General features: G+C 40.9%; 1 long non-coding RNA gene across 1 annotated transcript; it reads left to right on the plus strand.

Moving 5' to 3' along the window:
- Positions 1–19,958: 19,958 nt before the first annotated feature.
- LOC117509847 lies at positions 19,959–22,181 on the plus strand. The gene is made up of 2 exons (XR_004560562.1): positions 19,959–20,399; positions 21,733–22,181. It is a non-coding gene; the product is annotated as an uncharacterized LOC117509847 (long non-coding RNA).
- Positions 22,182–22,729: the final 548 nt, after the last annotated feature.

The raw sequence follows: 22,729 nt of genomic DNA on the forward strand, positions 1-22,729 counted from the left end.
TAAAAAATAAAATAAAAATCCACTGGACAGGCTGTGGAGCAGCACAGGTAACACACGACAACAGTGGTAAAAAATAAAATAAAAATCCACTGGACAGGCTGTGGAGCAGCACAGGTAACACACGACAACAGTGGTAAAAAATAAATAAAAATCCACTAGACAGGCTGTGGAGCAGCACAGGTAACGCACGACAACAGTGCCAAAAAACAAAACAAAAATCCACTGAACAGGCTGTGGAGCAGCACAGGTAACACACGACAACAGTGCTAAAAAATAAAATAAAAATCCACTGGACAGGCTGTGGAGCAGCACAGGTAACACACGACAACAGTGCTAAAAAATAAAATAAAAATCCACTGGACAGGCTGTGGAGCAGCACAGGTAACACACGACAACAGTGGTAAAAAATAAAATAAAAATCCACTGGACAGGCTGTGGAGCAGCACAGATAACACACGACAACAGTGCTAAAAAATAAAATAAAAATCCACTGGACAGGCTGTGGAGCAGCACAGGTAACACACGACAACAGTGCTAAAAAATAAAATAAAAATCCACTGGACAGGCTGTGGAGCAGCACAGGTAACACACGACAACAGTGGTAAAAAATAAAATAAAAATCCACTGGACAGGCTGTGGAGCAGCACAGATAACACACGACAACAGTGCTAAAAAATAAAATAAAAATCCACTGGACAGGCTGTGGAGCAGCACAGGTAACACACGACAACAGTGGTAAAAAATAAAATAAAAATCCACTGGACAGGCTGTGGAGCAGCACAGATAACACACGACAACAGTGCTAAAAAAATAAAATAAAAATCCACTGGACAGGCTGTGGAGCAGCACAGGTAACACACGACAACAGTGCTAAAAAATAAAATAAAAATCCACTGGACAGGCTGTGGAGCAGCACAGATAACACACGACAACAGTGGTAAAAAATAAAATAAAAATCCACTGGACAGGCTGTGGAGCAGCACAGATAACACACGACAACAGTGCTAAAAAAATAAAATAAAAATCCACTGGACAGGCTGTGGAGCAGCACAGATAACACACGACAACAGTGGTAAAAAATAAAATAAAAATCCACTGGACAGGCTGTGGAGCAGCACAGATAACACACGACAACAGTGCTAAAAAAATAAAATAAAAATCCACTGGACAGGCTGTGGAGCAGCACAGGTAACACACGACAACAGTGCTAAAAAATAAAATAAAAATCCACTGGACAGGCTGTGGAGCAGCACAGATAACACACGACAACAGTGGTAAAAAATAAAATAAAAATCCACTGGACAGGCTGTGGAGCAGCACAGATAACACACGACAACAGTGGTAAAAAATAAAATAAAAATCCACTGGACAGGCTGTGGAGCAGCACAGGTAACACACGACAACAGTGCTAAAAAATAAAATAAAAATCCACTGGACAGGCTGTGGAGCAGCACAGGTAATGCACGACAACAGTGCTAAAAAAAATAAAATAAAAATCAAAATCCACTGGACAGGCTGTGGAGCAGCACAGGTAAAAATCCACTGAACAGGCTGTGGAGCAGCACAGGTAACACACGACAACAGTGCTAAAAATTAAAATAAAAATCCACTGAACAGGCTGTGGAGCAGCACAGGTAACACACGACAACAGTGCTAAAAATTAAAATAAAAATCCACTGAACAGGCTGTGGAGCAGCACAGGTAACACACGACAACAGTGCCAAAAAACAAAACAAAAATCCACTGAACAGGCTGTGGAGCAGCACAGGTAACGCACGACAACAGTGCTAAAAATTAAAATAAAAATCCACTGAACAGGCTGTGGAGCAGCACAGGTAACACACGACAACAGTGCTAAAAAATAAAATAAAAATCCACTGGACAGGCTGTGGAGCAGCACAGGTAACACACAACAACAGTGCTAAAAATAAAATAAAAATCCACTGGACAGGCTGTGGAGCAGCACAGGTAACACACGACAACAGTGCTAAAAAATAAAATAAAAATCCACTGGACAGGCTGTGGAGCAGCACAGGTAACACACGACAACAGTGGTAAAAAATAAAATAAAAATCCACTGGACAGGCTGTGGAGCAGCACAGGTAACACACGACAACAGTGCTAAAAAATAAAATAAAAATCCACTGGACAGGCTGTGGAGCAGCACAGATAACACACGACAACAGTGCTAAAAAATAAAATAAAAATCCACTGGACAGGCTGTGGAGCAGCACAGATAACACACGACAACAGTGGTAAAAAATAAAATAAAAATCCACTGGACAGGCTGTGGAGCAGCACAGATAACACACGACAACAGTGGTAAAAAATAAAATAAAAATCCACTGGACAGGCTGTGGAGCAGCACAGGTAACGCACGACAACAGTGCTAAAAAAAATAAAATAAAAATCAAAATCCACTGGACAGGCTGTGGAGCAGCACAGGTAACGCACGACAACAGTGCCAAAAAACAAAACAAAAATCCACTGAACAGGCTGTGGAGCAGCACAGGTAACGCACGACAACAGTGCCAAAAAACAAAACAAAAATCCACTGAACAGGCTGTGGAGCAGCACAGGTAACGCACGACAACAGTGCCAAAAAACAAAACAAAAATCCACTGAACAGGCTGTGGAGCAGCACAGGTAACGCACGACAACAGTGCCAAAAAACAAAACAAAAATCCACTGAACAGGCTGTGGAGCAGCACAGGTAACACACGACAACAGTGCTAAAAATTAAAATAAAATCAAAATCCACTGGACAGGCTGTGGAGCAGCACAGGTAACGCACGACAACAGTGCTAAAAATTAAAATAAAAATCCACTGAACAGGCTGTGGAGCAGCACAGGTAACACACGACAACAGTGCTAAAAAATAAAATCAAAATCAAAATCCACTGGACAGGCTGTGGAGCAGCACAGGTAACACACGACAACAGTGCTAAAAAAATAAAATCAAAATCAAAATCCACTGGACAGGCTGTGGAGCAGCACAGGTAACACACGACAACAGTGCTAAAAAAATAAAATCAAAATCAAAATCCACTGGACAGGCTGTGGAGCAGCACAGGTAACACACGACAACAGTGGTAAAAAATAAAATAAAAATCCACTAGACAGGCTGTGGAGCAGCACAGGTAACACACGACAACAGTGGTAAAAAATAAAATAAAAAGCCACTAGACAGGCTGTGGAGCAGCACAGGTAACACACGACAACAGTGCTAAAAAAAAATTAAATAAAAATCAAAATCCACTGGACAGGCTGTGGAGCAGCACAGGTAACACACGACAACAGTGGTAAAAAAAAATTAAATAAAAATAAAAATCCACTGGACAGGCTGTGGAACAGCACAGGTAACACACGACAACAGTGGTAAAAAATAAAATAAAAATCCACTAGACAGGCTGTGGAGCAGCACAGGTAACACACGACAACAGTGCTAAAAAAAAATAAAATCAAAATCAAAATCCACTGGACAGGCTGTGGAACAGCACAGGTAACACACGACAACAGTGCTAAAAAATAAAATAAAAATCCACTGGACAGGCTGTGGAGCAGCACAGGTAACACACAACAACAGTGCTAAAAAATAAAATAAAAATCCACTGGACAGGCTGTGGAGCAGCACAGGTAACACACGACAACAGTGCTAAAAAATAAAATAAAAATCCACTGGACAGGCTGTGGAGCAGCACAGGTAACACACGACAACAGTGCTAAAAAATAAAATAAAAATCCACTGGACAGGCTGTGGAGCAGCACAGGTAACACACGACAACAGTGCTAAAAAATAAAATAAAAATCCACTGGACAGGCTGTGGAGCAGCACAGGTAACACACGACAACAGTGCTAAAAAAAATAAAATCAAAATCAAAATCCACTGGACAGGCTGTGGAGCAGCACAGGTAACACACGACAACAGTGGTAAAAAATAAAATAAAAATCCACTAGACAGGCTGTGGAGCAGCACAGGTAACACACGACAACAGTGCTAAAAAAAATAAAATCAAAATCAAAATCCACTGGACAGGCTGTGGAGCAGCACAGGTAACACACGACAACAGTGGTAAAAAATAAAATAAAAATCCACTGGACAGGCTGTGGAGCAGCACAGGTAACACACGACAACAGTGCTAAAAAAAATAAAATCAAGATCAAAATCCACTGGACAGGCTGTGGAGCAGCACAGGTAACACACGACAACAGTGCTAAAAAAAAATAAAATCAAAATCAAAATCCACTGGACAGGCTGTGGAACAGCACAGGTAAAAATCCACTGGACAGGCTGTGGAGCAGCACAGGTAACACACGGCAACAGTGCTAAAAAATAAAATAAAAATCCACTGGACAGGCTGTGGAGCAGCACAGGTAACGCACGGCAACAGTGCTAAAAAATAAAATAAAAATCCACTGGACAGGCTGTGGAGCAGCACAGGTAAAAATCCACTGGACAGGCTGTGGAGCAGCACAGGTAACACACGACAACAGTGCTAAAAAATAAAATAAAAATCCACTGGACAGGCTGTGGAGCAGCACAGGTAAAAATCCACTGGACAGGCTGTGGAGCAGCACAGGTAACACACGACAACAGTGCTAAAAAATAAAATAAAAATCCACTGGACAGGCTGTGGAGCAGCACAGGTAAAAATCCACTGGACAGGCTGTGGAGCAGCACAGGTAACACACGGCAACAGTGCTAAAAAATAAAATAAAAATCCACTGGACAGGCTGTGGAGCAGCACAGGTAACACACGACAACAGTGCTAAAAAATAAAATAAAAATCCACTGGACAGGCTGTGGAGCAGCACAGGTAACACACAGCAACAGTGCTAAAAAATAAAATAAAAATCCACTGGACAGGCTGTGGAGCAGCACAGGTAACGCACGGCAACAGTGCTAAAAAATAAAATAAAAATCCACTGGACAGGCTGTGGAGCAGCACAGGTAACACACGACAACAGTGCTAAAAAATAAATCAAATCAAAATCCACTGGACAGGCTGTGGAGCAGCACAGGTAACACACGACAACAGTGGTAAAAAAATAAAATAAAAATCCACTAGACAGGCTGTGGAGCAGCACAGGTAACACACGACAACAGTGCTAAAAAAATAAAATCAAAATCAAAATCCACTGGACAGGCTGTGGAGCAGCACAGGTAACACACAACAACAGTGCTAAAAAATAAAATAAAAATCCACTGGACAGGCTGTGGAGCAGCACAGGTAACGCACGGCAACAGTGCTAAAAAATAAAATAAAAATCCACTGGACAGGCTGTGGAGCAGCACAGGTAACACACGACAACAGTGCTAAAAAAAATAAAATCAAAATCAAAATCCACTGGACAGGCTGTGGAGCAGCACAGGTAACACACGACAACAGTGGTAAAAAATAAAATAAAAATCCACTAGACAGGCTGTGGAGCAGCACAGGTAACACACGACAACAGTGCTAAAAAAAAATAAAATCAAAATCAAAATCCACTGGACAGGCTGTGGAGCAGCACAGGTAACACACAACAACAGTGCTAAAAAATAAAATCAAAATCCACTGGACAGGCTGTGGAGCAGCACAGGTAACACACGACAACAGTGCTAAAAAAAATAAAATCAAAATCAAAATCCACTGGACAGGCTGTGGAGCAGCACAGGTAACACATGACAACAGTGGTAAAAAATAAAATAAAAATCCACTAGACAGGCTGTGGAGCAGCACAGGTAACACACGACAACAGTGCTAAAAAAAATAAAATCAAAATCAAAATCCACTGGACAGGCTGTGGAGCAGCACAGGTAACACACAACAACAGTGCTAAAAAATAAAATAAAAATCCACTGGACAGGCTGTGGAGCAGCACAGGTAAAAATCCACTGGACAGGCTGTGGAGCAGCACAGGTAACACATGACAACAGTGGTAAAAAATAAAATAAAAATCCACTGGACAGGCTGTGGAGCAGCACAGGTAAAAATCCACTGGACAGGCTGTGGAGCAGCACAGGTAACACACGACAACAGTGCTAAAAAAAATAAAATCAAAATCAAAATCCACTGGACAGGCTGTGGAGCAGCACAGGTAACACATGACAACAGTGGTAAAAAATAAAATAAAAATCCACTAGACAGGCTGTGGAGCAGCACAGGTAACACACGACAACAGTGCTAAAAAAAAATAAAATCAAAATCAAAATCCACTGGACAGGCTGTGGAGCAGCACAGGTAACACACAACAACAGTGCTAAAAAATAAAATAAAAATCCACTGGACAGGCTGTGGAGCAGCACAGATAACACACAACAACAGTGGTAAAAAATAAAATAAAAATCCACTGGACAGGCTGTGGAGCAGCACAGATAACACACAACAACAGTGCTAAAAAATAAAATAAAAATCCACTGGACAGGCTGTGGAGCAGCACAGGTAACACACGGCAACAGTGCTAAAAAATAAAATAAAAATCCACTGGACAGGCTGTGGAGCAGCACAGGTAACGCACGGCAACAGTGCTAAAAAATAAAATAAAAATCCACTGGACAGGCTGTGGAGCAGCACAGGTAACACACGACAACAGTGCTAAAAAATAAAATAAAAATCCACTGGACAGGCTGTGGAGCAGCACAGGTAACGCACGACAACAGCGCTAAAAAATAAAATAAAAATCCACTGGACAGGCTGTGGAGCAGCACAGGTAACGCACGACAACAGCGCTAAAAAATAAAATAAAAATCCACTGGACAGGCTGTGGAGCAGCACAGGTAACGCACGACAACAGCGCTAAAAAATAAAATAAAAATCCACTGGACAGGCTGTGGAGCAGCACAGGTAACGCACGGCAACAGTGCTAAAAAATAAAATAAAAATCCACTGGACAGGCTGTGGAGCAGCACAGGTAACACACGACAACAGTGCTAAAAAATAAAATAAAAATCCACTGGACAGGCTGTGGAGCAGCACAGGTAACGCACGACAACAGCGCTAAAAAATAAAATAAAAATCCACTGAACAGGCTGTGGAGCAGCACAGGTAACGCACGACAACAGCGCTAAAATAAAATAAAAATCCACTAGGCAGGCTGTGGAAATATAGCAAAGATTCATCCGATCCTGTCTATGGCTGATGCTGAGACCCTGATTCATGCATTTGTCTCTTCTAGATTGGACTACTGCAATGTTCTATTTTCTGGTTTACCACAGTCCAGCATTAGGGGTCTCCAATTGGTTCAAAATGCTGCTGCCAGACATTTGACACGAAGCAGAAAGTTTGACCATATTGCATGCATATTGTACAGTATAAAGTTTGCATTAATGTTATCTTGGTTCTTCCTGGGTGGTTCTTATGGCAACTGATCCAATCCCAAGCAAGGACTATTTGTATATAAAAATGTATTTCCTAAAATGATACATTTTGGGTTTCAAATGAAATTTATGTAGCTTTTTATCCCTCGAAATCCTCAAAAAGCTTCTGCTTCGGGGGGCTTCACCTCCCTGAGCCCCCCACGAGGGCATTGCCCCTCGACCCCACTGGGGGCCCTGCGGCCCACTGGACCCCCAACTCAAGGATTTGAACCCCCCTTTCACATTCCTATATACGGCCCTCTATTGCACCCATTTTGGCATCTCTTCACTGGCTTACTGTCACTGTGAGATCAGATTTTAAGGTTCTGCTAATAGCCTAGAAAACTGTTCATGGACTGGCATCTCCTTACCTAGCTGACCTAATTAAACCCAGGCTTTGCATTCTCAGGGTGCAGGACTACTTTGTGTCCCTAGGGTGAGTAAAAAGTCTGCAGGTCACAGAGCTTTCTCTTATCGTGCCCCTGTTCTGTGGAATGATCTCCCTGCATTAATAAAATAGTCAGATTCTTTCAAGTCCAGACTTAAAGTGGATATGACACTTAAAGACAACATAGTCTTATTACATGTAACAAAGTGAAGAAAAGAAAATGGACGCGGTTCTCCTGTTATATACAACATTTGAACGTCCCGCCACTGAAAAATCTGCACGCCCCGTGACCAGCTTCTCGCTAAGCACCAAACCTGAAATACGTCACTGCCTGTAGACCATATCAGCTTGCGTGCCTGGCGGCCGTTGTTCACACTTTTTTAGCGGCAGAAACTTTGATTAAACACAGCTCTCAGGGACTTGTTTGTCAATATGCCTGACCAGTGTGTCGCAGCATATTGCACAAGGGTGAACAGGCAGACTGATCAAAAGCCGCGGCATTGTGTGATGCACGAAATGTCAGGGTGCCTCTCCCTCCGCTTGCACACCCGCATATGCTCCCGACAGCAGACACTTTCCTCTATCGTCTCCATGTTCTCGCACCGCTCACAGGAACACCTAAAATGTCAACCCCAAATAATATGTTCACAATAATCTTGAAATGATCAAGGAACTTGTAAAAATATGAGTGCAATACGTAATAAACAGGGCAGTCACTGTTGTTTTCGGCGATCAGCTTTTTCGAAAATTGCGCCATTTATTTCCTGTTCTTTTGTGAAACTAACGTAACTAAACATGGATGAATGCAATGCCAGGCACTCAAACGGCAAAAACCCGAAGGTAATGACAGTGGTCCGCAAGCAGTAGCTACACTATTGCGGCTCCGGAAAAATAACAAAGGCAATAAACAGACGCTAGACTCGAAAATGCTAAAATTATAGTGTTATAAACAGCAGCAACAAAAATCAAAGCCTCCCTTACATTCCGTATTCTGCAGCCTTTCAAAATCCATTGGAATTGGCACGTCTCTTGCCTCTGCTTCAGCTCCGCCATAAGCACTGTCTGCATTATTTTCGCTGCCAGAATGCTCCTGGTTTGAATGTTCATCCGAAAGATACGGCTCCAATCTGTAGGGTCCACTCACTGCTGCGACATCCTCAGGATCCGAGTCAGTCTCGATTTCCTCACAGAAACAATCCACACTTGAAGAGGAGTCAGAAAAGTTCTTGATCTCATCACTGTCCATGCTGAGGTCTATCTGTTCCTGTTGTCAATCAAACAGACAAAGATGGGACTCTACACGCTGTGACATCATGGCATCACGTAACCGCTGATGGAACGCTGCCACCGCGCTTTCCAAGAAACACACTTTTGAGAAGCTGTACAAACTTTTTTCCTCAGTGATAATGATTAAAACCACTTTCAACTTACTATATCTTACTTACTATATACTCTATCTGCATTACCACACTGCAGTCTTACTTTGTGTTCCAAAGGTGAGAGAAAGAAGTTAGCAGGTTTTGTACTTTCTCTTATCATGCTGCTTTCAAATGGTAACAGTCTGCTAGCTGAGATGAGAGCTCACTGCAAAAGCTGTGCCTCTCAAAATAAGCCAAATAATCTGAAATCTAGCCAAACTGTCTTCTTGTTGTTGTTGTTCATTCGGCTGCTCCCGGTTTTTGTTCGGGGTCGCCACAGCGGATACAACCAGATCCGGATTGATAATTGGCACAAGTTTTATGCCGGATGCCCTTCCTGACGTAACTCCAGTTTTACCTGAAGAAACACACATAGCCGCTGGTGTTCCAAAGAGGTCTCCCATCCAAGTACTAACCAGATCCTGCTCTGCTTAGCTTCTGAGATCTGACGGGATCAGGCTGACACAGAGCAGACCGGCTGCAGCCAAATTGTCTTGTATTAAGCAAAAAAAAAAAAAAATCTGCCAATGGGGTAAGAAAATTTACTTGGTTAGAATTCTCAAAACTATAAACTGTCTAGGCACTGAATAATTAAAATGTGCCTTAAAACTAGACAGAATTCTTATTTTAAGATTAGCCTCTGTCTTAAAATAAGGAAAACAATGCTGTTCCTTTGCTTGGATGATTTGAAATCCATTGCCTTTCCTTGTTACTGGCTGAATACAGCTTGATATTAGCTGGAAAAACATATTAAAGGACATGTCGCACTGCAATCATAACCATTTAGATTTAGGCTGTTAGTGACCATCCAACGATCCACCAGGATTACTTTGTGCACTTCCGTGACTGGTTTCAAAGTATATGGCATTCATAGCAAACACCTACGGAGACTTCCCATAACAAAATACTCGTGAGTACTCGGGTGTTTCCGACAGGTGACGTAGTTACTAGAAGCATCCCAGTGTGTGCTTCAATGGAATGTAGCTGCTAACGTGTAGAAGTGAGGCACAGATTAATTACAAAATTTACACAAGTGTGATGTTGTGTTATGATGACTCATTTTTAAGTGATAACTGTTGATTTTGATGCCGTCACCATAAAAGCAGCAGCTGTGAGAAGGTTTTGTGCAGCTGCGGTAATTTGTCATAAAGCAGCATGTTAAAAACGCAAATAACTGTTGTATAAAACTGTGAAAAATCTAATATATATATATATATATGTGTGTGTGTGTGTGTGTGTCATCACGGAGGCATTCCACATCCATTAAGTGGCAATAAACAGCTCACCTGTGGGTTAAAACAGTGCGACAGCCAGTTCCGGTGATGACGTCAGACTGAGAGCAGCAGAGCCAGATAGCTCCCGGCCGACATACCGATAAAGTTATACATTTAAGCTGTCCTTGCAGCTATATGCATGTCCCGCCGAAAGATAAACGTCCGAAATCATGTCTGGGAAAGAGGGGGCATCGAAGAGCATCGACAAGCGGAGAAATACTCAGTAAAACAACCCCCAGTCCCCAGCAAACTGCAAACTCCTTTGTTAAATCCAATTGAGGTTTTTATGATTACATTTAAACTGTCAAAAGGTTTTATTTCACATTGCTACAGCACTTTACAATGCGCTAAGAGAGATCGAATAGAGAAAGTTGTCGGAAGGTGGGAGGAAGATCTCCAGTGCACATTTACAGAAGATGACTGGCAAGAATCCATCAAAAGTACTCAAGCAGTGTTTGTGAGTAATAAATACAGAGAAATGCATTTTAAAATTTTTCATAGGCAGCATAGGACTCCTTATGTTCTTAATAAAATGGACAGATCTTCAGCTTGCTTTAAGTGTTCACAGTCACCCGCTACCTATAAACACTGCTTTTGGAATTGTCCCAAAATATCTAAGTTTTGGTCCCATATTACAAAAAAATTGGTACAATTTTGAAATGCAAAATTAATAAGGATGCGGGACAATTTGTACTAGGTCTACCAACAAAAAATATATACCCACATTTTGAATTAATTAAAAAGTTTCTTTGCCTGGCTAGGAAATGCATACTAAATAACTGGATTAAAGACAAACCTCCTACAGTTACAGAGTGGTATCGAGAAATTTTTAAAGTGCTGCCGTTGGGTAGAATTAGTGCTAAATTGAAGGGTAACAGTGAGCTATTCACCGAAACATGGCAGCCACTTATAAATTATTTGCCTTCTCATCTGAGACTTACTATTATGAGAGGTTCGGGTACTTTGGGCTAAATATTACTTTTATTTCTATTTTCAATTTTTTAGTGCGCTGGTTGAAAAGTCTATTTTTCCTTTTTATTATTATTATTTGTTTTCTAAATGATTCCCTACATCCCAGTGTAACCTATTGTATAACTTACAATTATACATTTTTGTTTTGGTTTACATTTGGTCTGCTCAGTGGTGTTGTTAATGTTTGTGTTTTATTATGTTAAAAGCAAATAAAATATTATTATGAAAAAAAAAACAGTGTGACAGCGATTTTAACCTGCATGTCAGATGTTTTTTTTAAGGGATTATTAAACATTAATTCTCTTTTATAAAGTTCCTTACAGAGATTGAAAGTTTTATGACATCTGAGAGAGTCTACAAGCTTAATACTAATTATATATTGTTCAAATTCAGCCAGAGGTCCACCTAAATTGGGGGTTAAAACAACTGCTGCTGCACACATGCACACACACACACACACACACACACACACACACACACACACACACACACACACACACACACACACACACACACACACACACACACACACACACACACAGACTCTCAAAGTAAAAAAAAATATTTTCATTGAACGCTCCATTGAAAAGAACACAAAACAAAAGATGAAAAAAAATTAACATTCCACTCACCCCAGTGTAAACTAAGATTTCCAAATTAATCCACAACAAAAAGAAGCCTTCATGCATTCAATTTCAATTTATTTTCATTTATATAGTGCCAATTCACAACAAGGTTGCCTCAAGGTGCTTCACACAAGTAAGGTCTAACCTTACCAACGCCCAGAGCAGCAGTAGTAAGGAAAAACTCCCTCTGAGGAAGAAACCTCAAGCAGACCAGACTCAAAGGGGTGACCCTCTGCTTGGGCAATGCTACAGACATAAATTACAAAGCAATTCACAAAATGAACATACAGGAAATGTTGCCAGTGCACAGGACGGCAACTGCGATCACCAGCCATGGAACAGCCCACTCGTCCTCACTCTGATCCACAGCCAGAGATCATTTTCAAGTTCCACTCTGCCAGAGAATAATGTCCAGGTCCACTTGCTCTCAGGTTCTGATCATGCACATGCACATAATGTCCAATCACAGCTCTGCCTTCAACTCAAATTCTGTCAGGAACATGGCACAATAGATAGTCCATTATCTCCTGAAAATAGCGTCTTCTGAGTTTTTCCAATATGAGACATCCATCTGCATATCCAGGCATGTCTATGATCACAGCAGCAGTAAACCAGCAGCTGTGACACAAACAGCAGCATCACAACACTTTAATTCCAAAATCCGACAGACTCTGAAAAGTTAAGAGTTTCGGGGTGAAGTGTGTCATCTCCTCTGTGAATATGCTTTCAAAGAAAAGCTCAGAGGCTTCGTTATTGTACATAACCTCATTCATTTCCCTCTGTCTGTCTCTGTCTGGGATGTTTCTGTTTTGCTATTAACTACGTCACATGCAGAGAAATGCAGAAAATTGCAGTGTGAGACGTTTTCCAGAAATGCACCTGTTACCTCGCTTAGGGAGAGGAATAAAAAACATCAGAAACCACTAATTATGAGCACGTGCGTAGAGAGGCTCACAATCACAAGTACTTTGATGTTGTGTTGCTAAATGGGACGTTAAAAAGCATGCGACATGTCCTTTAAGAAAAAGTGAGATACATTTTCCCAAAATAAGGCATGTTTTCTTATGTAAAAAAAAAAAAAAATGCTTGACAAGATTATTTTTCTCTTTAGAAAAAAAGTAAAATTTTCTTTAAACAAGTCTTTTTAAACTTTACTAGATATCTGTTTTTACAGTACTTCAGTCTTTTCTCCCCTGAAGACATATTAAGTAGTTAATTACTGTATTAGATTAATATGGCATTTCATTTCTTAAAGCACAAAATGAGATTTGAACTTCATTTTTATTTGAAAGATTCTTGTTTGCATCTTATTGAAGATGTTCTTAAATTTTCATGTCATGTTGAATTCTTTGTAAAAATATCACACAAATAAATCATTATTATACTTTTTAAATTTAAAGCACTGGACTCTAATCAGTTCTCTTTTCTATTTTTGCGTTTTCCTGAGGCAGTGTATGCTGAAGTTTAGTTGACAGGCAACGCTCACATTTTAAAGGTTACAAGGAGGTAAGTTGCCAGATCTATTTCTAAAGTCGATGTCTGTCAAAATGACTGGCTTCTACACTCTCATCTTACCCCACTAGTCTGACAACTATTCATCCGAGAGCAGAAGTTCCCATACCGGACAGTCGAGATGTCACAAGCGCCGAGCTGTAGCGTCAATGATGACACCCTAAGGTGCAGCTATGCACCAAATCCCAGAGGGAAACTGTCAAATATCAGCCAACATTTTCTAGTCATAGAACAATAAATCAGCTGAGCTGACTTATTTCAGAATGACGGTGCTCATATTGCAGTGAAGCAATTTAAAAAAGTAAATGCTCACACAAACGTGTCTGACATCCAATAAACCTGGGATGGAGGACTCGGCTGAATAAACATGTATCGCAAATACAGAAGTGGACAGTCATCAAACCTTCAAGCTTTCCCTGAAAAAGTTATCGACCAGAAATCACACAGCACCGCAATTAAAACAGTGGGTACTGAGAGGCTTCAACTGAAAAAATGTCATTTGCAGTGCTGAATGTTTGTCTGTCCCTCATATTAAATATTTTGACATATTCAAATAAAAGTTACAATAAAGGCAAACTGAGACAATACTAAATATAGTTTTTCAACAATTCCTAGAAGCAAAAGTACAAAGTTTATAACTGGCTGTACCACATTTTGTAGCAGCCGAGTAATGAACAGCTCTTGTTTGCTTTGGAATTTTTTAAATTTCAATTTATTTTCATTTGTATAGCGCCAAATCACAACAGAGTTGCCTCAAGGCGCTTCACACAGGTTCTAACCTTACTAACCCCCAGAGCAGCAGTGGTAAAGAAAAACTCCCTCTGAGGAAGAAACCTCAAGCAGACCAGACTCAAAGAGGTGACCCTCTGCTTGGAAATGCTGTTGGTGCACAAGACAGGAGGGTCTCAAGCACAAATACCACACCCGTCTCTGGATGGAGCTGCACCTTAAACAGAGAGAAAAAAACAGAATCAGGCATCAGAAAGACAAGAAATACAGTATAATTTGTCAGCATTACACAACAAGAAAAACAGGAAATACGAACGTGATCGCCGGCCACTAGCCCTAAGCTTCACTATAAGACCCAGAATTTAGGTAAAGTTGAGGTCGCGGCACGCTCAGTTTCCTAATAAAATTAATTAAAAGAGTAAAAAGCGTATAACTATAATATGCCAGTATGCTAGCCATATGAGCCATGAAAGCAGCATGGTCTTCTTCCCGCTTTAGGCCCCCAGAAGCCAACGGTTTCTAGATAAGCTCAGATGCATTCTGAGCATCCAGAATAGTAATTTTAATGTTTTGAGAAGACCATAAAGTGGACACCATTTGACTTATACAATTTGAAACTGTGGATATAAGTACTTTATTCTGAGAATAGCAAGCATTGATATTATTAACATCCTGGTGTAAATAAGGTATCACCACATGTGTAGAACTCAAAAAGAATGATAGGTTGAGTTCTCATTTAAAAAAACAACTGCAATGTGGTAAAATGTATTCATAAATATGAAAGAACAGGCTCTTTATAATTATTAACTATCGCATACTGTATTTTTTCTCAAGATTTGTTTTTGCATAAGTTTAAAAAAAATAAAAGATCATAAGATTAGGATGAATTACTTATCATGAATTTAATTTTTGAAGTGGCACTAATGACAACACTCATACTGAACATAATTTCGCTTGCATAGACTGATTTTGGAGATCAAGCAATAATTGCAGATGGGCTTTCTGAGGTTCCAGATGGCTTTTCTGATTTCCTTTTCTAACTTTCAGAATTTAGTAAATTAGCATATGGTCCACTGATACTTATGTGTAGACACTATTTTTGGCTTCAAATCTGGGCAAATGCAGTCCCAGAAAATTCCGAATGTGACAAACAAGAAACAGGTGTTGTAAACAAGTCAATGCTGCTAAAAATATAAACTTGCAGAAACAAAGATACTATTCTGACATGGTTTGCACATGACTGGCATAGCATGTTTCAAGTACACACATATATGTCAGAAGGTGGGGGGGGACATACCATATTCTGTCCCCCCTGGTTGAAAAGGTGGGGGGGACATGCCCCCCTATCCCCTACCAAATTGTGCCCACGCAAATGGAGTGGAACATGGGTGGCCTTGACTTTGGTAACTTCTGTTAGTTCAGTCAAAGTTAAGAGTTGTTGAGCATAAATGGGCCTCATTGGGGCTCCCAACTGGGCCAGTGCAAGAACTTTAGTTTTTGAGGGGTTTTTTTGCCATTCAGATGGGAATTAGGTTTTATGAACACACCAACATCAACATTCTTCTCTGTGATGCTATTTTCCTAGAATTCTGTGTTTCAGTGCATCAGAAGCAGTATTCCAAACAGTTTGACTTTTGTCTCATCAGTCCAAAATGACATTTCAGGGCCATAAAGGTGTTTTGGCTTAATTCAAATGAGTCTCAATGCTATTATGGGTTACCAGCAGTTAGTGTTTCATCAGTCTTACCATGGATGCCATTTTTCCATTTTCTGACAGTGGACTTATGAAGTGTGACATTTACCGTGGACAGACAGGTCTGCAGTACTTGCAAATTATCCTTGGCTTTTTTTTTTTTTTACTTCTTGGATGAGCCATCACTGTGCTCTTGGAAGAGTTTCTGAAGGTCAGCCACTTTTGGAAACATTGATTCAAGTACCAAGTACATGTCATTCGGAGATCGTTGTAGTCACTATGACTTCTTGGAGTCCCAGATCCTTAGAAACAGCTTTATAACGCTTCTCACGCTGATGCATTTTAATCAACTTATTCCTCATCTCATCTGGAATTTTATTAAACCTTGACACAGTGCACTGTGTAGCCCCTTCATTGAGCCCACATCCCAGAAAGACCAGAGTATACTACAAGAACAGGTCACGGGGTTGGTGTCCAGGTATCACAGCTATACAGTACAAATACCAATCTAAAGATTTATATGTTCTCCGACAAACATAGCAGTGTGACCATAAACCTGTCCAGTGATGACTTATGACTGCATAAAGCCATTAAATGAGGATTAACTGATTTCATCAGCTCAAAGTGATGTCAATCAGTGAAATCACCTGGTGCAGTGGGTGGTTGCAAATAAAACCTGCACTCTCTCGGCCCTTTCTGGAATCAGTTTGACACCTCTACCAGGGAACTAGCAGCCTCTATATAAGAAAAAAGTTGATTGATTGATTGATTATGCTTTAACTTAATTTAACCTTTATTTAACAAGGTTTGTCCCATTGAGATCAAGATCTGTTTTGCAAGGGAGACCAGGGCAATTATAAAGTTTCCAATTCACCTAACCTGCTTGTCTTTAAAAGTGGGAGGAAACCGGAGCAAACACACGGAGAACATGCAAAGTCCACAGGTGGGAATCGATTCCATGACCTTTGCTGGAACAATCAATATGCATTTGGCTCCTTGACAGACAACAGAGATCGGTATAAACATAAAGGAATCAAGTACTCAGAGGACAAAATCTTACCACTTTCGTGTTTTGCCGAACCATTTAGAATAAGTTTATTGCAGCATTTAATGTATGTGTCTTCATAATAAAGTCAAACGTTTCTCTCCCTGCTGTGGAAAAACTATTGTTGTGATCTGTGCTCACGCATTATTATGAGGCAGGATGTGAGATTACACTTGGGGAATAACACTGTTGTGTCTGATGATTTGCGGATGTTCATGCTGGTTATACGGTCGCAAATTGAGCTTTACCAGCGATACGTTAGGATATTTGCGACCATATAACAGCATGAACATCCGCAAATCATCAGACACAAGGGCGTTATAACCATTCTAATCTAATTCCACCGTTTGCACGGTTTATTTTTTAGTAGGTAAGCGAGGCTTACCATGAGGCAGCGTCGCTCCAACAGCGGTCAGGGCGCGGAGCAAACCATCAAATGTTAAAATCCATCAAATGTTAAATGGTAATTCTGTATCAGAATCCACATCAATACTTTCATATGGTAGCTTAAATTCACCCATTTCGGCGGCGGTACGTGACTTTATCTTGCTCTCAGCTAACAGCACCATTATGACATCTGCTTAGCAGCACACACAGCCGGTGTTCTGTCAAATTGTGTGTCTAGTCGCATAAATCGACAGTTCTGCGTCCCAACAATATTGTGCATGCGTGCGCAGTTGCGTTTAGGGCTGGCCTGTTGACAGGAATGGCATCTCATCAGGACACCGGTCAGGGCGCAGAGTAACACATTCAAATGTGAAACGGTCAAATATTTTGCCACCGTTACCCCATATTATACAGTGTGAAATCTCACGATTAACCAATCAGATTTGTGGAAAAAATGTAATTGGATTAGAATATCAACTTTATGACTCATGAAGCAGTTTCCCTTCCAATCATGTAGTCCCTTGAGCTTCTCCCTTGTTTTCACTTGGGGTCGCCACAGCAGATCTGAAGTGGATCTGCATTACGCCAGATGCCCTTTCCCAACTCCACATTACATGGAGAGTGAGCAGAGATGACCCTGAACCGGGAATCGTCTGCACTGAAGTAAAGCCCATTTAACTGCTAATGTGGATCCAAAACAAGAGTGCTGAATATTCATGTCTAAATGTCTCATAGTAAATATCCATTTAATACCTCTAATTCTTGAGTTACAACTATAGGGCCCCTTCACACATACTGCAAATGTGGTTGAATTGCGCATGAAGTGTGCATAAAGCAGGAATCGTATGCAATACGTGTAAAATCGTAGCTGCCTCTAACACCTTGTACACCTGTTGCTACAGGTATTGGCACACACCAGTGGCTAAAAGACAGAGTGTACCCTGTGAGAGCCCATCAAACTCTCTCGCAGCAGGTGTCGGCCAAATTCCAGGTGAGACACACAAAACACCTAACACCGCTCGTTTGCCACTTAGAAAATGTGTGGCCATTCGCACTATCATCACAAAAACAATCCGCAGACAATCACTGTCGAGCTGGATGTGAAATTTGTCTAAGTGGCCCACAAGTGTGGAGTCGCAAAAAGCCACACACATATGGTGCATGTGTCTCGCACGTGTGCATGTGTGTCGCGCCCCACCCAACACACCTGGTGTGCCGGTGGGGGGGCACACTTGCATAAAATGCTTATATGTATGAAAATTCAGTAAGGTATATCTTATATATTATATTCCAATTCTAAGGTGGAACTATACCAGTATACAAAGGTATAACTAAATATCTAAAAAGGAAGTGTAAAATAGGAGAGTAGAAAAGAGTAGAGTAGAGCCACGTAGGTGCCTGGTCTTGAGAACCAGGGATGGTATGTACAGATCTGATCACATAGGGGCCAGACAGCCAGGTCTGATTGCACACAGCACGGGGAGGGGCCTGTCAGCTGATCACAGCACACTGACAGCTGGATGACGGCTCACTGCACACATTACAAACACAGAAACCACCGCCAGGACAGTTATCTAAATAATTACAATACCTGCATATGCAATTACATAACAAATAACGAAAATGAATGACCACATAACACAGAGAGTGACACTTTGGTCTGGGTGCTGAACGGACAGGGGGCGTGTCCCCTCACAGCTACGACTGCAAAGATATCTGCTCCTGGACGTCCCAGCTTAAGAACACGTTCTGTGTTTGGAAGGACATGAACTTCCAACATTCCTCCGTGAGGCACGTGTCTCTTCCTGCTGGAAATATATAAAACATCTTTTGCTTTTTGCTTCGGGCTGCAGTAGCTGCACACAGTGCAACTCCATGTCCTTTTTGACTTCAGGAATTTTTCCGCTTCAATTACAGGCCAGCAATGGTAGTGCAGTGGTAAATTTTCCATCTGGTAATCAGAGCTTACAGGTTTGAATCCTGTGAGTGGAATTTTTGTTATTTAACCAGGGTTATTTAACTGCGGGGGTTCTGTATTCTCTTTTATTTATTATTCATATCAACCCAGTGACATTCACTAATTATACCGCTGGTTTTTATTTTATTTTCCTCCACATCTGTGGCACGATGTGGTGCACCTCATCCCAGCTGCCCGCACAACACCACCGCGTGCACAACACCATCGCATCGGGATTGTGCATACCTGCCTGTCGGGCTGTGTTTTCGTGGTTCGCTCAAGCGAGCTGTTCCGCTGTGAGTTGCCCAGATTTGTACTTAAACATATTATGTGTGAAGGGGCCCTTGGAAATGTCCACCTATGTATCTGCATTGAGCCAAAATTTGGACTTTGTGCTGTAACCTTGACCTTTGACTCCTGATCCTCAAAAGTTAATGGGATCACTCTGGGGTGGAATACTACCCATTTAAAACATTTTGGTTGAAATCCATCCAGGGGTTCTTGAGATATTTGTCAACAATCACATGCTGATGATAACCCACGAATAACTATCAGTGAGCTTACATGTAGTCAGTACTGTGGAAACCTGACATGAAAACATTTTGTTTTTCTTAAAGTTCTTACAAAGATGTTTCAGATAAATACAAATCACTACGATAAAATGTCTATTTCCTAACTTGACAATCAAGCTTGAGCTTACAAAATGTAATTACATGACAACTGAAACTTTCCTTTGACTGCTTGCATGTATTTGACAACAACTCCATGATTAGGATCCGGACAGGTAATAAGAAAGCGGTGAATTTCTTCTAAATGTTGGACGCTGGTTTTGCTGGATCTTAGGGAGTTCATTTGATCCAAGAGAAACTTTTTGCACGTAAAGCTTTGCATTACCTACTGTAAATTCATATCTATATTCAACCACAAAATTCAAAACTATATATACATGTATTTATTTACAAATAAAACATTATACATCACATAGGCTTGCTATGATGATATGAGATAAAGCCATGTATGTAAGTCAGATATGGTCTTTACACACTGTGAAACCAACAGTATACAAATAATGAATGTTTATGAGTTCAATGGTACGAATATTTCATGAGGTGACAGATGGAACATTCCATTCAACGAGGACAAGCCAAGTTGAATGGTATGTTCCACCTTTCACCAAATTAAATATTCATTCCATTGAAAGAATGTAAAAACATACATTATTTGTTTTTTATATAACCGCTGAGTGGATCCTTGTCCTTTGTTTGGTGCTTTGTATGTCACATGACATGGATTATTCATCTCATTTGTGTTGCATTGCATTTAGAGTACAATTTGGTTCCATACGTTTGGTACCATAGCACTCTGCAGACACACACACACACACACACACACACACACACACACACACACACACAAATCCACTCCGCTGCAAACCGTCTGGATGCATGAAGAGCTGTTCAGATGAAAAGCTGACATGATTTTTTTGCTGGACTGAGGAACTACACAAAGCCTTTTTTTAATGGAAGCACAAAGTCAGTGCACAGGATCACTGGACAACATGTCACAATTTGGACTCCTATTTAAAGTTTGTGTTGGACTTTAGCAGCAGTGGAACACCAAAATGTAAGTCCCTTCTCTGCTGTTTATAAATTAATAAAATATCAAATGACAAGGATCTATTTTAGCCGTTACATAAAACAAATAATAAATGTTTTTACATTCTTTCAATAGAATATTTAATTTGGTCAAAGCTGGAACAAACCATTCAACTCTGCTTCATTTCATTGAATGGTATGCTCCAGCTTTCACCTCATGAAATATTTGTACCACTGAACTCATAAACATTCATTTTTTGTATAACAACTAAAATAGATCCTTATAATTTTATATTCTATTATTTACAAACAACAGAAGAGGGACTTACATTTTGGTACCTCGTCAGTGCACCAAAAAAAAAAAAAAAATCACGTCTTTAATTCAGCTTTGGCGCGTCACTGCTACTTTGACATCAACAATCCAACACGAACTTTAAATAGGAGTCCAAAAATAATTTGTTTTAAAGCTAAGCGCCATCTTGCTTGTGTGAGCGTGCGCATGGTGTGCATTCACACAAGCGGGATGGCGCTTGTGCGTGCATGTACTAACAAAAAAAGACTGTACTTCTTCAGTGCAGTGAACAAAAATCACATCAGACGGCTTACAGCGCAGTGGATTTGGTCTGTGTGTGTGTGTGTGTGTGTGTGTGCGTGCGCAGAGTGCTATGGTACTAAACGTATGGAACCAAATTTGCACTCTAAATGCAATGCAACACAAATGGGACAAATAATCCATGTCATGTGACAGACAAAGTACCAATAACATCACAAGGATCCACTTAGCCATTGTATAAAGACCACTAACATGAAATGTTTTACTTCCCTGAATCCCTCAGCAGCTTCAGAACATGTTTTTAACAAGAGCTGCCAGATGCGTCGCATCACAGCTGAATCCAGTTGAACATCACATATTCACACACAATATTTAGGAAGTTGATGATCTTGTTTAAAGCTGTTTTAAACAGTGCCCCTCATAGGTCCATAAGTACTTGGACAGTGACCCTCCCACCTCCTCAATTTGTCCTCTGTACATCACCAAGTCCACTTTCAGATTTAATTCAAAGAGCTGAACAAAAATAAGGAAATCAGGGCTGGGGGACCCTGTGTGCCCTGATAGAACCTACCCAGTGGGCTATGCTCTCGACGCCTGAGAAAAATGGATGCTTGGCTCCACTCTCTGTGGAAGACATTGAGGATTCATTTATATACTTTTATGGTGGCAGGTTTGGCGGTGATTGGTTTGTGCACAGCCCTGACCCACAGGAATATTAGCAAGATGGCTGCTACCAGAATCTCTTCCCCTCATCTGTCCGTCATGATTCATGAGTTGAGCAATGCAGTGTAATCTCAGATTGTGTTAACTCTTGAACTCAAATGCAAAATGGATATCATCTTGGAGCATATTGCTGCATTGCAAAGGAATGTGCTGCTGAGGACTGGAGAATATTCTTCATAAATTTGGACTCTAGACAGTCAGAGGTGTAGTAAATGGAATTCTGTATCTCTCTGCCTAACATCAACATGGCAGCCTTATCGGCTCCTGAAGGTCAAATGCCCTGCTCTTCCCCAGAAGGATCTACGGCCTTGGTGAAGGAATTCAGCTCCCCCTTCTCATCTATCTACCCCCCCCCCCATCCAGCCTGCTGCTGCCTAGCAACGATAGACTTTAAGCACACCTGTCTCATCTGCACACAACACGTCTCACTCCCTCCATCCCTATTACCCCCCCGTGTCTCTCCACTCCCCTCACCCTGGCTTCCTCCCTGCCACCTCGAAGGCACCGCAGTTTTTAC

The sequence above is a fragment of the Thalassophryne amazonica genome, chromosome 5 (genome assembly GCF_902500255.1).
Source record: "Thalassophryne amazonica chromosome 5, fThaAma1.1, whole genome shotgun sequence".
NCBI lineage: Eukaryota > Metazoa > Chordata > Actinopteri > Batrachoidiformes > Batrachoididae > Thalassophryne > Thalassophryne amazonica.